Source organism: Halichoeres trimaculatus, unplaced genomic scaffold, assembly GCF_033239565.1.
Source record: "Halichoeres trimaculatus isolate MK-OKI-2021-1 unplaced genomic scaffold, fHalTri1.1 fHalTri1_scaffold_22, whole genome shotgun sequence".
In the NCBI taxonomy this organism is placed as follows: Eukaryota; Metazoa; Chordata; class Actinopteri; order Labriformes; family Labridae; genus Halichoeres; species Halichoeres trimaculatus.
In genome coordinates, this window is record NW_027437200.1 from 4,909,002 (window position 1) to 4,926,562 (window position 17,561).

General features: G+C 40.8%; 1 pseudogene; it reads left to right on the forward strand.

Moving 5' to 3' along the window:
• Positions 1–327: 327 nt before the first annotated feature.
• Positions 328–4,454, forward strand: LOC141784270 (NXPE family member 3-like; annotated as a pseudogene).
• Positions 4,455–17,561: the final 13,107 nt, after the last annotated feature.

Consider the following 17,561-nt stretch of genomic DNA (forward strand, 5'->3'; position numbering starts at 1 on the left):
CAGAGCTCACATCATATCCTATATGACCGAATCATTTCACGGTGTCACAAACAGGAAGGTGACAGTGCAGAGACTACATCCATACTTTATACAGTCTATGCTGGCCACAGGTTGGGTTCACGATACTTTTCCAGATGAGTTCAGGCTGCTTAGATAAAAACACAAGTGCTCAAGAAAATCTCCCATTGTGTTTTTTTCTCCATTCAGTTTGCGTTTAGATTATTTATTGATGCATTTTGTCACCAGCTTTTCCTCTAAACCCTTTGTCAGTTTGAACAGAAAGAAAACTCAGCCATCACCTTCAAGAAGGAGCCCATTTATCCTACCATGAAGAATGACTTCTGCACCTTCAAACCACTGCCTCCTGCAGAGGCTTTAGAGGAACAAATTCTAATCAAATCTACTGCTTGGCCTGAAACCCCACGTCTGTCATCTCCTATTGCACTGGAGGAGACGAGTGATCCTGCACACAGCACCTTCACCATTCTTCAAAGGAAAGGAGGAGGAGAGTGGCATGTTGGAGATCAGCTCGAGGTTCTGATAGAAATGCGTGACTCCCGAGGTCATGCCAAGAAGTATGGAGGAGATCTTTTGGTTCCCCGGTTGCACAGCAGGTCACTTGGTGCAGGTGTAGCTGGACAAGTGGTGGATCACCTTAATGGCTCCTACTCTGTGGCATTCCCTCTGCTCTGGGAAGGAGACGCAGAGGTTGAGGTAAAGCTTGAGCCATTCTGCTTCAGTTGTCCCACAGATAATGTTAAAGCTTAATTTGTTTCATGTAATTGTATTGGTGGTGTTTTTATGCCTGTAATTATGTTGAAATGCTGAGTTAGCAATTGAACAGTCATAGCTCACTAAGATGTGTGCTGAGGTTTACACAAATCTCTTGAACAAACTTCCATAAAATCCACAAACTATGCTCGACACACATAAAATGGTAAACGTCCCCTGGCTTCTTCTGCTTTGACCAAGAGGGATGTCTGATCACATGAAAATTATTTTCAAAAGCCTCCCACAGCAAACAAGATCTTGGTGATGTTTTGCTACCATGGAAACAGACAAAACAAACTACAGTAATTTCCTGTGAAAATACTATTTTTTTCCATGTACAATAACACATTTGTAATGTTTAAAAACAAACTCTGTACGTAAAACTAAAGATAAATGTCTGCAGATTTACAATATTAATGTGTTATCTTAGAAAAAAATACCATCATTTAACAGATTTTTCCTAAATTAGTACGGTTAGACACCTTCAATATAGTGACAATGCAAAGAGTTCAGCATAAAAGTACCCTTATTTTACAGGAAAATACCTTTTGTTTTTGATGGTGTTTTGTAACCGTGAGTGAGGAGGGCAGACGGAGGATATGAGACTCTGCTGAACTTTTACGTATTGTATTGGGGAAACATGCTGCCTGTCCAACACTGCATGGACTGGCTGTGTAATTCAAATAACAATGTTATTAAAAATTGACCAACTTGGCAAAGACCATCAAGACATTTTGTTTATTAAAAACAAAATGCAACGTAAAAATCACTGGGTACAGGGTCTGCACAATGGAGCACAGACAGCCAGTCCACTCCATGAGGCACAGAGAGCTGGTCCGCCGCCTGGAGCACAGACAGCCAGTCTGCCTCCTGGGGCACAGACAGCCAGTCCACACCACTGGAGCGCAGACAGCTGGTCTGCCCTTTGGAGCACAGACAGCCAGTCCACACCATTGGGCACAGACAGCTAGTCCACACCCTTTGGAGTGCAGACAATCAGTCTGCCTTCTGGGGCACAGACAGCAGTCAACACCTCTGGTGTGCAGACAGCCCCCCCCCCCCCCCCCCCCCCCACTTGTTATAAAGCAAGCTTATGCTAATGCAAAAAGGCTTGGACTAACGGGGTGTTTAAACGGACGGTTTTTGCTTACATTTTGGTTTTACCCACTGACTAAAAAGTCTTGTTCTCTGTTCTGTCAGGTGCTTCTTGATCACTCAAGTGAGGCCATCTCAGTCCAGCGGAAGCTTAACAGAGAACAACCTGACAGGGTCATCTTTAAAAGCAAGTTCCAATCAGGCTCAGTCTCTGAAACAACCACCTGTAATATTTGTTTACGCCAAGATGGCCGACCTCAGTGCAACTACACCGACCTCCGCAGTGGTGAGCCTTGGTTCTGCTACAAGCCAAAGAACCTGAGCTGTGATACCCGGATGACCCACATGATGACAGGATACAAGCAAGTGCTCAGTGATGAAGAAGAGAAGCTCTTTCAAAGGTGAGGGAGCAGAGAAAAAAACAGTGCTCTATCATATCCACAGAATCTGCCCACCTTGTTTATTATGGGAGAGACAGGTTTGGTGGGGACACACCTCAAAGTGAAAAAGTTGAAAAACTGAGACTGGGATAATGTCTTCTCGGCGTGTTGGGATATGGAGGGTACCAGGGTTCCAGGGTATTGATTACTGTGAATCAACTCGGTCAATAAACCTCTTGACAGAGGGGTGGTCTCAGGCACAACCTCTCGCCTGTAACGCGCCCACATGAAAGCCTGAGTCTCGCCGCTGGACTATTTTGACAAGCTGAGGGGCAAGCGCGCGTTGAAAAACAATGAGCTGTGGTTTCAAAAGCATGACAGGAGAGTGTGTGAAGCTTTGGAGATCACAATCAAGGCCTGCTGCCTCTCCCTGGTGATCCACCTCCACTGGCCCTGCCGGGCTGTTATCCTCAACCCTCTGAACCCCCAACCACACAAACCCCCGACCCATGTTCCGGGGGGTCTCCCTGGGGATTGTGAAGGGGTCGAGGACCGCAGGGAACTTCCATCTTCAGCAAATTCATGTCCACCGCCTAAACCAGTGAACGCTCCAAATGCACAAACGCGCAAACGCCCCAAACGCCGCGCCAAACACCCCAAACACTCCGCCTGAGGGGTCCGGGGTCCGAACGTGTCTTTGCATTGACTTTGTGTGTAATCTCACCGCAAATTTGCATTTGATGTGGCCATACCACAAGGATGTGAGCCACTCCGTGATGGATTTCTATCAACTCTTTACTTCCAACTCCCCCCAGTTGTTGTTGTCTCTTCTCCAGTAACAAAAATACCAGTTTTCTTCATCAGGCTTTTGGAACCGATGAAACTTCTTGGATGAGAGGTCTGACGCCCAACTCTGCAATACAATTGCCTTGTCCTTGGAGTCTTCAGAATGCTTTACCTCTAAGTGAACCACGTTCTGACAGTGATTTATATGATGTTCTTTTTCTTCAGTAATGTCAACTTTGAAGTCTTCATGAAGGCCTTGGGACAGGCTAATGTCACTGTGTTGCCGCAAAGGGAAGGTGAGGGATAGTTTTCTTTTGACAATTAAATATACTCAAAACTTTAAGTGCTTCAGACCTTGAAAGTGAAAGTAGTTTGGAGAAAAAGGCAATCTGCCTCATTTCTTGCCAAAGGAGGTCATTGGCAGACTGAAGAATGGGCAGAAAGTTTGATGGTGAACCTGCAGTTCATCTGGTCATTTGAGAATAATCATGTTCCAAAAAAAAACAACAAAAACCCCTCTATTTTGAACCTAAGGAAGACTGATTAGTGACAAATAAAATAATCCCAGCTTAATACTTTTCAGAGCAAACCAGGACCAGTGAAAACACTGTGAAGTTGGGACCCTCTGGGTATTACTATCAAGGTGTGTGGCGATCACTAGATGGCACCAGAGTTCAACAGTTCGACAACTACTCTGCCACCAGTCAGTGCCTGAAGGGCAAAACACTCCATGTGTTTGGAGACTCCACCGTCCGTCAGTGGTTTGAGTACTTTGAAGCTTTACTACCAGGTAGCTGATCCACAGAGGATTCAGGAGACTGTTTGAATTTGTTGTTATCACAATTTATTGTTATCACAACTGTTCCCTCTGTCATCCTTTCAGGTTACACAAAGATAGATATTCCAAAGCCTTTCGTATGGGACAAAGCAAACGAGATCTTGGTGATGTTTCGCTACCATGGAAATCCTCTTCGTATTCCAGCGTTTAGAGCCCATCAGCAAAGATATGTTGCTCATGAACTAGACAGGCTGGATGGTGGCCCCAACACTGTTGTAGTTCTTGGCATCTGGGCCCACTTCAGTACTTTTCCAATTGAGCTCTACATCAGACGGCTGCAGAACATCCGCAAAGCAGTAGTCCGTCTGTTAGACAGGGCTCCAAGCACGCTGGTGGTCATCAGGACCGGAACCCTCCAGAGTATTACTTTTTCTCACCGTCCTGTAACAAGCAACGGTAACTGGTTCTCAGTTCAGGTGGACAAGGTGCTCAGGGCCATTTTCAAAGGACTTAATGTTCGATGGGTGGAGGCCTGGGAGATGGTTCAGGCCCATGATTTGCCAAACAACCTCCATCCAACACGTCCCATTATCAAGAATATGATCAATGTTCTCTTATCCCACATATGCCCTGTTAGGGCATAGTCAGGAATTGACCTTTCTTCCCCTCTCTTCTCCCAATGTTTTTATTTGATATCTATTATAAAGGGGTGCTGGGTACGCAGGCAGGTCCTAGGTTTCTCCCATTCATGTATTCCCATGTCACTGTCTGTGTTCTTATATGTCTTGGAAGGGATGTAACTGAAATGAAATCCCCCCTCAGGGATCACTAAAGTATTCTGATTCTAACCCTGCAGTTCAAGGTAGTGACTGAGAAATTTAACAATGCAATGTAAGAAAACAATGAAAATAATGCATGATTAGTTAATTTGACATACATCTTTGTCTCTTTGCAACCAAATATGATTGGCACAACAGTGACAGACTGAGATTACCATGAAACATACTCACAGATATTTGTTGATAAGAATATTAAAATATCAAGATAACAAAAAAAGTGGCAATGCCATTAAACCATTCAAGATTCACTGTTTTTCTAGTCATTCAGCAAAATGAAAATTCTAATTATTCTCACGGAACGCAAGTTTTTTGTGTGTGACAGCTCATTAAATCATTCTTTTTTAATTTAGCTTACAGATTAAAGTTTCTCCTCTCCCAAGTTAATTTTATTTTTGTGCAATGTAAAGTTTTCTGATTCTTGGTAAAGGGATTGTGGTGATTCCTGGTGATTCTCACTTGTGTGGAGTGTTTTCGCCGCTCTCTCCCACAGAGTCTTGGGCATTTCCCTCTCCTGCACTGGCTCCCTCCAGCAGCTGCACACCTGTTCCCCATCACCCTCAGCAAGAGACTACATTTAAGCTCTGGGAGGAGAGGAGTCCAGTGCCAGAGTGTTCCCACTTCTACTGTGGTATTTTGGCTACTGGTTTACTTGTTACCAAAAGTTTCTTGTATTTTGAAATTGCATTGTTCTAATTGCTGCTGTCTTCTCTGTTTTTTTTTTTTTTTTTTTTCCAGTGCCTCCACGAGCCCTCTACACACTGCTCAAGCTCTACCACTCTGCCAAGCTCTCATTCCCTCACCTTCTGGTTTACTCCCTTCCCTTGGACTGTAGATAAAATAAAACCACTTGAACTGCTTCCTGTGTCCTGTTTACTTTTGGATCCTGGTTTAGTCAGCTGGTTTACAAACCATAACAGTGATACTATTTTTGCAGGGTGGGGTCACGAAGGTGTACAAACTGCCGCTGTTATTGGACACTTAGACAGTTTATTAGACCCCTTTAACTTTACTTTTACCAAATTAAAAAAAAAAATCCCCACATTTTTAAAGATCTTGCAAATTTTGATTTTTTTTTCCAATTTCATTTTTTAATTTCTAATATTTTTGGAAATAATTTAAAACACACTTTTTAATGGAAATTTAATAAATTTCATATTTTTTAATTTAGAAATTTATTTGAAAGCAAAATTAATATTTTGGATTTTTTGAAATTTCAAAATTTTTGAAACGTTTGCAGCTTATTCAATTTTTTTTTTTTTTTTTTTTGTCTGTATTGTGAAGATTTAGTAGACTTTGTGGCTCCCGAATGACTTCATTCCAGGTGAGCTGAGGCAAAATGGCTTCTTTGAAAGTAAAAGTTGCAGACCCCTAGGATAGATGATGATAAGGATGCTATCAACAGCATAATTGTGACTATTCAAAATTCAATTTGACTAGTCAAAAATACAGTTGGATATATCTATAATTCAGTTTTGACTAGTCACAATGACAGTTAGAGATATCTGTAACTCAGTTTCCACTGGTCAAAACTGAGTTACAGATATATGCAATGACTCCCCGAAAGCTGCCCTTCACCTCGTCACACATCCTAAATGTCACTTGCAGATATCTCTAATTCAGTTCAGACTATCCAGAATTACAGTTAAATATATCTTAAATGTGATTTTGACTGTCAGAAATGTGTTCATGACGCTGGACATGCAAGACTTCCCATTGGATACTGACCAAAATAAACTGGAGGAGAGAAGAGTAAAAATCATTTTAACAGTTTTCTTAGCAGAAGAAGTGGCGATTGCAGTCATCGACAAGATATTTAGAGATTGCCATGAAATAGAATGAATTTATAATCAGGGACTTTGTGGGGAACAAGAGCTATGTTCACTGCAGCAAGCCCCTCCTCCTATACCTGTCATAACTTTTGTCATCATTACAGATATCTGCAACATCAATTCGCCAAGTCGAAACTCCGTTTCAAGATATCTGTGATTACATTTTGACTAGTCAAAATAAAATGGTTAGAGATATCTCCAATTAGATATCTCCAACCAAAATTAATTTAAAGATATCTGTAACTTGATTATAGATATGTAAAGATTAAACAATGAGGAAGCGTGCATTAGACCGTTCTAAGGCACGACGTGGAGTGGGAACACCACAACGCGCAGCGGAGTGGTGTTACTCCGCGTGGTTATGTGTTATTTTTAAAGGCATTATTGAACTAGCTTGAGTGGGCCAGTGGAGCGCGCAGTCAGCTGACCCAGAGCCTTTCAGTTTCACTTTGAGTTTGTTGTCTGTTGTCCGGTATCTGGGGCTCTTTCTGATTGTCTGTTGTCATCCTCAGTGAGAATGATATATAGATAAATATCAAACATGTTTGAAAATTATCGGGGCGGCTCTGACGAGTCTGTGAGATGATCGTGGGGCTAAAGATTCATCTGTCAACCGCTCACACTAGAAGATAATCTTGGCCGAACGTCGGGCCCAATTTAAGTCCCCGACCAGATTTCTTCCCCGCTTGTCGGGAGGACCGAATCTGGGTTAAATCGGGCGAGATCCTGTAGTGTGAGCCAGGCTTTATAGAGACGGGGCCCAGTAGGAGCGCAGGCTGCCCTCACATGCATTGAAATGTGTGTGACGCGTTGCTATGGTAACGCGCACAGCGGAGTGATACAACGGTGATTTAACTTGCCGAACTAACTTTTCAACTGGCGTGCATTAGACCAATCTAAGGCACGCCAGGTGACATTGGAATTCTCACTGACCATGGTATAAATATCTTTAATGGAAGGGGGTTGAAGATATCTTGATTTGGAATTGTGACTAGCCAGAATGAAATTGTAGATATCTGCAACTATATTTATGGATAGTCATAATTTAGTTGCAGATATCCACATCTCACATGGTGGCTATCCATAATTGAATTTAAGATACCTGTAATGAGAAACCCCACACACATGAATGGGGAAAGGGGCGTGATTTGTCCTAGGAGGAATAAGTTGTGGATATCTGAAATTACAATTGTGGATAGAAATAATGTCATCGTGCCATGGATAACTGAAATGTTCAATTTGACAAGGAAGAATTGAATGCGGATATCTGTATTACATATCCAGTCTAGCTGTTAAATGTTAAAAAGGCTTGCCATACAGGTTCGTTTGTCTGAACTTTTATTTGTTACTGTGATAGTTTCTCGGCACCGGAAGCTGTTGGTTGTCAGGCAACCACACTCAAAAAAGGAACATTGGTGTTTGCTCAATCAGCATAAATAAAACATGTAGCTTCTACTAGATTATTTCATGTTCAGTGGTTAAACATGATTAAATCACGTTGTTTCAGCATGATGTGCAAAATTGTTAAAACAACAAGATCACTTTATGTTAACTCAACCTAATTGGTTTAGGTAGGAATCCCATCTGCAACACCTCTCCAGAGCAGGAGGTGGCAGTAATGTACAATAGGCCTTATTCATCAGAGAGCAGAGCCAGTGGATAACCTGCACTGGAAAAAGGGAATCTTCGATCAGTTGAAGTGAAGTAATTTTTTTTAATCAATCCAACTCAATATTTAAGTTAATGCATTTTTGTGGATCATATCAACTTGAAACTCTGTGTTACTACAACTAATAAAAAGAAGTAGTTGGACCAACTTAAATTATTTAACATGGATTTAGTTGTGAACTCTTTGGAAATTTGAGTAAAATCTACTATGTGTATTTGAGTTACAACAACAAATGTCAATTTGAAACAACTTAAAGATAAGATGTACATTAAGATTAAATAAATTATCTAGATCTAGATAAAGATATTGCGTGCAACTGCTAGGCTCCTTCATGTTATGATTAAAAATGACAAACTGGGTTTTGCCTTCAGTTATTTCTAAATTACCATTACTGAGAGAGTATTTTAATTGGAGCATTCACTGCTGTCGAGCACAGGCAGCCAGTACAAGCGGCCTATGCAGTGGAGTGCAGCCAGACAGCACAGTGGACCACAGACAGCCAGCTGGTCCATGCCCCGGAGCACAGACACAATGGCCCCGCATGGTAGCTTGATGTGCAGGTCTCATATCCACAGGTTTTTCCTTTTGGGTTTTGCAGATTATTGAGTTGAAACAACTTGAAACTTTAAGTTGGATTGATGGAATCTAACATTCAAAGAACTTCATTTATTTAGGTGTGACCAATTGAAGCCATTTATTTTAGTTGGTCCAACTACTTCTTTTTATTAGATTTACCAACACAGAATTTCAAGTTGATATGATCCACAAAAACACATTGGAAACCTTAACTTAAAAATATTGAGTTGGATTGATTAAAAAATTACATCACTTCAACTGATTGAAAATTAGACTTTTTACAGTGTACAGGGTGAAGTTCAGCAGATGATCACAGTAATGGTTTCTGGAGCTCAGATACAGCTTATAACACAGTGTGAGTTATATGTGAGTATGCTGACCAATGCAGTGATCTGACACCAGTTAGTCCCAGAGAACCAACCAGGAAAAAGGAGAGCAGGGCTCCTGATGGGAACATGTTTTACTTTATTTTTATTATTTTTATTATTATTATTATTTATATTATTTTATTTCATTTTTTTAAATTAATTAATTAATTTTTTTGAATCACATAGACACTTGGGGGTCTCCTGTTTAACTGGTCTGGCTGTTTGGATTGAAGGGAAAATGTCTCAGGCCATCTCTGATTAGGAAACAGTTTTTAACCAGGTGGTCAGCACCTCTCCTCTTCCTTCAGACAATATGAGGTCAGAGCTGTAAGCTGTTGATAACGTGTTACCTTTCAGCCCGCATGGTGAGTATACACCAGCCCTACCTGCTCTTCACGCTGCAGCCCTGGCTGGATGTGGATGGTATTTCTTGGGTTGATCAGCATTAAGAGGTGTTTGTCTTTCTGTCAGAAGTTTGTTTCTTGCTGTGCTCAAGGTTTTAGTTAATTATGTGATTGTGAGTGATGTTAACCAACTGACACACCTCAGCACCTCCTGGTCCAGAGTTCAACCCATCACAGGCCTGCAAGGAGACACATTAAGCTGTTATAAGAGAGCATCCCTGGTAAGTGTCCCTGCTCTGACACACTGAGATTAAAGAAGGGAAACGTCCAAACAGAAACCTTTCCTTCGCCTCATTATTCATTTACCACTTTACATTATAAAGTTTGTATTTACTGTGTGACCATGACATAATAAAGATCTCAAAGAAGTTTTACTGTTTTGTCCTCACTAACCAGATAAACTATTCACACTGGTAATCCTTATCACAGAGAACACAAAGCTTCTGTTTGCCATTTTCAGTGTCATATGACAAAAAAAGTTGCTCCATGAGTTAGATTGAAAATTAAAGTCAGAGTCTTACAGTTCCAGATTTTAAAGAAAACATCAGTTTTGAAAAGGTTAAAACCTACGTCAATGTTTGGCCTTTGCACTGTCTGTATCCCCGAGGAAGAGACCTAAAGATCACATACAGTTAGCAGGAGAACTATCTACCAATAACAATAACAACAACAATAATAATAATAATAATAATAATAATAATAATAATAATAATAATAATAATAATAATAATGAAATGAAATAAAATAACACAAACCACCACACCAACTGTGATTATAACGGACCTAAAAACAGCTAGAATTAAAAACCAAAAGAAAACACACTGACATGAACCTGATGTGTGGCCCTTTTAGTTCTGTTTTCTTTCAGTTGTCAAGCTTTGGTTTCCTTTTTCTAATGGTGGTTGTATCCTGAGTTTTTTGTTTCCATAGACTGTATAAAATATGGACGTAGCCTCCGTGACGTCACTCGTCTGTTCCTGAAATAGTGAAATGAAGCCAATCCACAGACACAGCCACATTTGATGTGACTCGGGCTGTGAGTTTTTCTTTGAACAGCAACGGGCGCCTGTCAGTCACGTGACCTGAGCTGTGCCTCTGGCTGGAAAATCAAACAATCCTAATAACTTATAAATTGCAGAGTTAGAGAAAATTCACTCACCGTACAATGAGTGCCGATAGTGAAACCAATGTTTTAGACCCAACCTTTTTTTTAACCAGGCTGTAAATTTGTTTTTAATCTGTAAAAGTCTATTTTTATGGCTGGATGTGTACATGACGTCTAGTCTTTCTATAGCCAGCCTCATGCAGATCTCTGATAAACAGCATCTTTTAGCACTTCCATAAAGGCTGTTGTTACCCCTTGCTTGTTTCATAAAAGCCGGTCGGTTCGTCTCGGTACAGTGCGCTTTTAGCGGCGTTTCCACAGACTCATCCCGGGACGGATCCCTAAAAACCGAGACGAGCCGTCCCACTTTTTTGGGACCCTTTCGTATGGGTGCCAGACTGAACCGATCCGCTCTCGGGAGGTGGAGCAACAACACTGCAGACTGTTGATTGGTCAAAAGAATCCTCACTCACCCCGACAGCGGCTGCATTTCTCCTTGCGGCACACAGACTTCTCTGAAACGAAGCTTGATTGCACTTTGTAACAGAGAGTTACATGAAAATCACAGAGAGGACGAAATGCTGCATGTCTTCCATCCGTGCTCTTTGTTTATTGTGTCGCGTTTTCTTCTTTGTTGGATTTAATTGCGGGGTAAGCTGCTACGGCATCGCGCTATTGTTTACCAGCTGTGGCTTCCGGCATGCGGCTTACACGCCTCCCACCACGAGAGGGCACAGTCTGCTGTGGAAACGCAAAGGGGATGAGACTTTACTGTCCCAAACCGTCCCAAACCGTACTGAACCGACCCGTACTGCTTGGTGGAAACGCAGCTAAAGACTTATCATTGTTCAAAGCCTTGTGTTTCTTTTTTTGTTCTTTCTTCTCCCTGTTTTCGTTTTTATTTTTTAGTTCTTACTCGTTGTTTCCCGTTTAATATGTGACAGAATATTTTATAAAGTCTGTTATTATGATGATGATCTATCCTCTAATATCTGACATCAGTAGGGGAGACCGGGTATGGTTGTAACACTTTTTGCTGCAGCACCTCCAACTCACTAAATTTTTGAGTCAGAGTTCTAAAACTTTACTGCAAAGTTTCCACATTTGTTTACTACAAATGGCACCAATTCAGACCTCTGCAAGAATATCACAGAGCTCAGGTGATGTCAGATACGTGGTGGTCCTTTGTTAAAACCATCCCCACTACCAGGGTAGGTTGTAACACATGCCAGGGGAAGTTTTAAGTTGTACTGACCCCCCTAAGCTCATACCCATACCTTTTTTACGGAATTCCAGTGATGTCACCATGTAACTGTTTTAGCCAACTCGTTGCTATGGGGATAATTTGACTCTGGCCAAACTATGAGTGGTCACGCTATGAGATTTCCTGTACGCTTCTATCAGGCTGGAATGTGTTGACAAAGGTTTCACCTATTTTTCTCTTACTGCTGGGAAACTCACCTCCTGACCTCTCTCAAAAGACATGTCCAGATAGGTTGGACTGCATCTCTGGCTACAGAACTCACCTCAGCTAAACTCTCACAAATATTATATGAAACTGATATCTTTATTTTTGGCCTTTAAATTTGCCCTGACAGTAACCTACACTGGGTCCAGTAACTTCACTGGGATATCACTGGGTCCAGTAACTTCACTGGGATATCACTGGACCCTCAATGGTTTGATCTGGAATAGTATACGAACTAAACAAAATATAGTCTTGGTCAAAAATTTTCTTTCTTACCTCAAAATCTTTTTTTTTCTGCTAGAATCTGCATACAGCTGTTTCCAGCCCTGACAGTCACCATGTGTGATCAGTGTGGAAGTGGGTAAATTTTGAAATCATCGTATGACTCCTATCTTATCCCTTATTGGTGGAATTGGTGATGTCACAACTCTCAACATGTTACAACCTTACTCGGTCTCCCCTTGTTATGGCCATCTGATCACTTTTTTGTGTGCATGAAAATGATGTACGCTGACACAAAGCACACTGTAATGAAGTGCACGGCAATGAAGTGCACTGAGCTGATGTACACTGCACTGAGGTGAAAACAGATACAACCAGTCAGACCTATGGGACTGGACATGTATGTCGCCTAATTTTGGGGTGTGTCTGGTTAGGTGTTGCCTTTTGGAGCGTAGAGTATGTGGTTTAACAAGCTAAGTCAGTCAGTCACTCAGTCAGTCACTCAGTCAGTCACTCAGTCAGTCCGTCAGTCACTCAGTCAGCATGGCCCTCATAAGTCAGCGCTGTGTGCTCCTTCTCTCAGGTGGCACTCTGGTTGTCATTGTTTTTATTCTTAAAAACATGGACCTTCTGGAGGTAAGAACTTCTCTTGTCTATCATTGTGTCTCAGATAAATGTATTTTTGACGATAACATGACACTTTAACAGGAGGTAATGTTGAGAAATAGTGGAGCTTTAAAGGCTGTAAGGGTTGTTAATGTCAGTACAGTGGATATAAAACTTAACAGAGGGACATAAGCACTGGGAAGATGGGGGACGTTGGCTCATTGGAAAGAGATTATTTTCTTTGCACTATACCTTTAGCCACGTTTCCACCAAGCAGTCCAGTTCGGGTCAGTACGGTTTGGCGTGGTGTGGTACAGTTAAGCCTAATCCTTTGTGTGTTTCCACAGCAAACTGTGCCCTCTCTTGGTAGGCGGCGTGTAATTTTTTTAAATTTTTCAGCGGATGCTGAAAGCCAAAGCTGTTATAGCGTGACGCCGTAGCAGTGCGACACAGTGTACCCTGTTGATAAATCCAATGAAGAAGAAAAACACGACATAGCAAACAAGGAGCATAGATGGAAGATATACAGCATTTCGTCCTCTCTGTGATTGGCATGTAGCTCTTTGATACAACGTGAAATCAAGCTCTGTTTCAGAGAAATCTGTTTGCCGCCAGGAGAAATTCAGCCGCTGTTGGGGTACACTCAAAAAAATCAACATGGGTGTTTGTTCAACCAACATAAGTAAAACATGTAGCTTCTACTAGATTATTTCATGTTGAATGGTTAAACATGATTAAATCATGTTGCTTCAGCATGATGTGCAAAATTGTTAAAACAACAAGATTGATTTACGTTAACTCAACATGATTGGTTCAAGTAGGATTCCCATCTGCAACACCTCTCCAGAGCAGGAGGTGGCAGTAATGTGCAATAGGCCCTATTCATCAGAGAGCAGAGCCAGAGGATAACCTGGATAATGTGGGCATCATTTTAAAGGGTGCAAGTTCCTGATGATCTAACAATCCACTTGCTGTCACCAGGTGTTGTCTGGACACAACTATGTAAACCTTTGTTTGTTTAATTGGTACAAACGAATGGAGTAATTTTTGTTGTGACAGCTCATTGAAACCATGAGTGAGGACCGGTACTTGATGGGCGTGGACAAGCTGTCTATGCCCCTCGAGTGCGGATCTTCAATCTGTGCCCTTCAGTCTGTGCTTGTTGGGTGCGGACCAGCTGTCTGTGCTGAACTGTCATGACCTGTGGTCTGTGCTAAACTGTCATGGCCTGGGGGTCTGTGCTCCATGTGGCCCAGCCCATGTACCCAAAGGATTTTTACAGTATGTTTCATTTTAATAAAACAAAATGTGTTGACATGCTGTGCTTTGTTGGCTGAGTTTAAACTGAAGTGTTTTAAGATTACACAGCCGGTCCATGCAGTGGTGCACAGACAGCCATGTTGCTTTTAACCAAAGCAACGTTCATCACAGCTCAATGTACAGCAAGGTCTTATATCCACTGTGTACCCTCCTCACTCACGGTTCAAATGTCTTACCTTTGTGGATATGTTGAAACAACCTTTACAAATTCAGTTGGACCAGCACATTGCAAACAAGTCATACTAACACCAGTACTTTATGTTCACACAACACATTTACAGTTAGTTGGTTTAACAAATTGGGATCTTGCTAAATGAAAGCAATTTGATTAAGTTGAAACAACACAGTCAAGATTACTTGACTTAAAGGGCAACTCCAGTTTTTTCAAATCAAATCAAATCAAATCAAATCAAGTTTATTTATAAAGCACTTTTCATACATTAAAAAGAAATGCAGCACAAAGTGCTATACATGTTAAAAACAGTCCCCATCCCCCCATTCAAACTCCACCCCAAAAATATAGCCGAAATGAGCGATTTTGCAGAGATTATGTCCCGTGCTGAAGCTCCCTTGCCGTGGCCCCCGCTAAGTGCGGCTAAAATCGGTTGGATCTAAATAACTTCTGAAGGACTCTGAGCTGCAGGATGTTTGTCTTTGTGAGAAGATGAGCATCCACACACCTATAAATAAGGTCCAGGGGTCAATAAAACGGAGTTGCCCTTAAACTTGGTTTGTTTTAATGGAATATAGGTACCATGATAAAATCATGTTCTTCCAATGTCTTTTTTTTGAGTGTAAGTGACGATCCTTCCGACCAATCTGCGTTGTTTACAGTGTGTTGCTCCACCTTCAGAGAGTGGATCAGTTCAGTCTAGCACCCATTTGGAAGGCTCCCAAAAAAGTAGGCCGGCTAATCTTGGTTTTTGGGAATCTCTCCTGGGATAAGTCAGTGGAAACGCCACAAAATATGCACCATACCGAGATGAAAACTCCATTTCCTGCGCAACATAAAGTCCCTTAAAATCCTCCTTGGAAGTCAGAATCAGATCTAGAAATACTTCTATTAATCCCAGGGGGGAAATCTGGTATTACTGTTGCTCTTCACATAATACAATAGGATGGAATAAAGTAATAATTGAAGTGACAAATGATCAATACAATGATAAGTATAATAATAAGGTACCAAAATAAGTGATAAGTAATAAACCCGATCATAACCACACTGAAAAAAATGTTTTGTTGAATTTACCCAATTTTATTAATTTTAGCAGTTGCACACAATATCTTTATCTAGATCTAGATAATTTATTTAATCTTAATGTACATGTTATCTTTAAGTTATTTCAAATGAATAACATTTGTTGTTGTAACTCAAATAAACATAGTAGATTTAACTTAAATTTCTTAAGAGATCACAACTAAACCCATGTTCATCCAACTAAATTGTATTGAATTATTGAATTGACTCATTTCAAACCGTGAGTGAGGAGGGAGTGCAATGGATATCAGACCCAGCTGTACATTAAGATGTTAACCTGCCAAGGGCACTGGTTTTCTGTGCTCCACATGGCATGGATTTGCTATCTGTGGCATGGACCATGTACCTTGAAGCATGTTTAATATATTTTATATGTTAATAATGAGATTTGTTGATGGGCTGAAATTATGATCAGAAATAACAAACTGGGTTTTGTCTTCAGTTATATTCAAATTACCATTACTGTGAGAGTATTTTAATTGGAGCTCTCACTGTCATGGAGCAAAGACAGCCAGGCAGCCTATGCTGTGGAGCACAGCCAGCCAGCCAGCCAGCGCAGTGGACCACAGACAGGCAGCTGGTCCATGCAATGGAGCATTGACACACTGTCCCCGCATGGTATCTTAATGTGCATTAGGGTCTCATATCCACAGTGATCCCTCCTCACCCACGGTTTTTCCTTTTGGGTTTTGCAGATTATTAAGTTGAAACAACTTAAAATTCTATGTTGGATTAATGCAAAATATTGATTTGAGAAGAATTAAAATATTTAATTTATTTGACTTATTAAGTTGTGTAAATTGAACTTGTTAATTTTATTTCAAAGAACTTAATTAATTTAGGTGTGACCGATTGAAACAATTAATTCAAGTTGGTCCAACTACTTCTTTTTATTAGTTCACTGAAAAAAATGTTTTGTTGAATTTACCCAATTTTATTGATTTTAGCAGTTGCACGCAATATCTTTATCTAGATCTAGATAATTTATTTAATCTTAATGTACATGTTATCTTTAAGTTATTTCAAATGATTAACATTTGTTGTTGTAACTCAAATATACACAGTAGATTTTACTCAAATTTCCTAAGAGATCACAACTAAATCCGTGTTAAATAATTTAAGTTGGTCCAACTACTTCTATTATTAGTTGTAGTTACACAGAATTTCAAGTTGATATGATCCACAAAAACACATTGGAAACCTTAACTTAAATATTGAGTTGGACTGATTAAAAAAAATTACTTCACTTCAACTGATCCAAGATTCCCTTTTTACAGTGCAGGTTATCCTCTGGCTCTGCTTTGATGAATCGGGCCTATTGTACATTACTGCCACCTCCTGCTCTGGAGAGGTGTTGCAGATGGGATTCCTTCCTAAACCAATTAGGTTGAGTTAACATAAAGTGATCTTGTTGTTTTAACAATTTTGCACATCATGCTGAAACAACATGTTTTAATCATGTTTAACCACTGAACATGAAATAATCTAGTAGAAGCTACATGTTTTATTTATGCTGATTGAACAAACACCAATGTTCCTTTTTTGAGTGCATTTACATGAGTAAGACAAGGCAAGATGGAAATATGTTAAACAGACATTGCACCTAGTGAACAGTATTACACTACGGTCACACTGGACGCAAATTGGTGAATTTAAATGCGCGTCACGCCTGTGATGTGCTGCACAAACGCTCGAGGCTGGACGCTGAACTATTTTGATAAGCTGAGGGGTGACGCGTGTAGAGAGCCCGCTCACTTAAAGACAGAAAGCCCAAAAGAACATCTGAAAAACAATGGTTCAAAAAACAGCTGGGGTCTGAAACACTTATTTTGCTATCAGCACACACTGTACGGGGGGTTTAGAGGATGTTAGGGTCATCCAATTGTCCAATCAGAGACACAGCTCAGCTCATGTGACTGATGGGCACCCATAGCTGTTAGAAAGGAAGCTCAGAGCTCACATCATATCCTATATGACCGATCATTTCACGGTGTCACAAACAGGAAGGTGACAGTGCAGAGACTACATCCATACTTTATACAGTCTATGCTGGCCACAGGTTGGGTTCACTATAATTTTCCAGATGA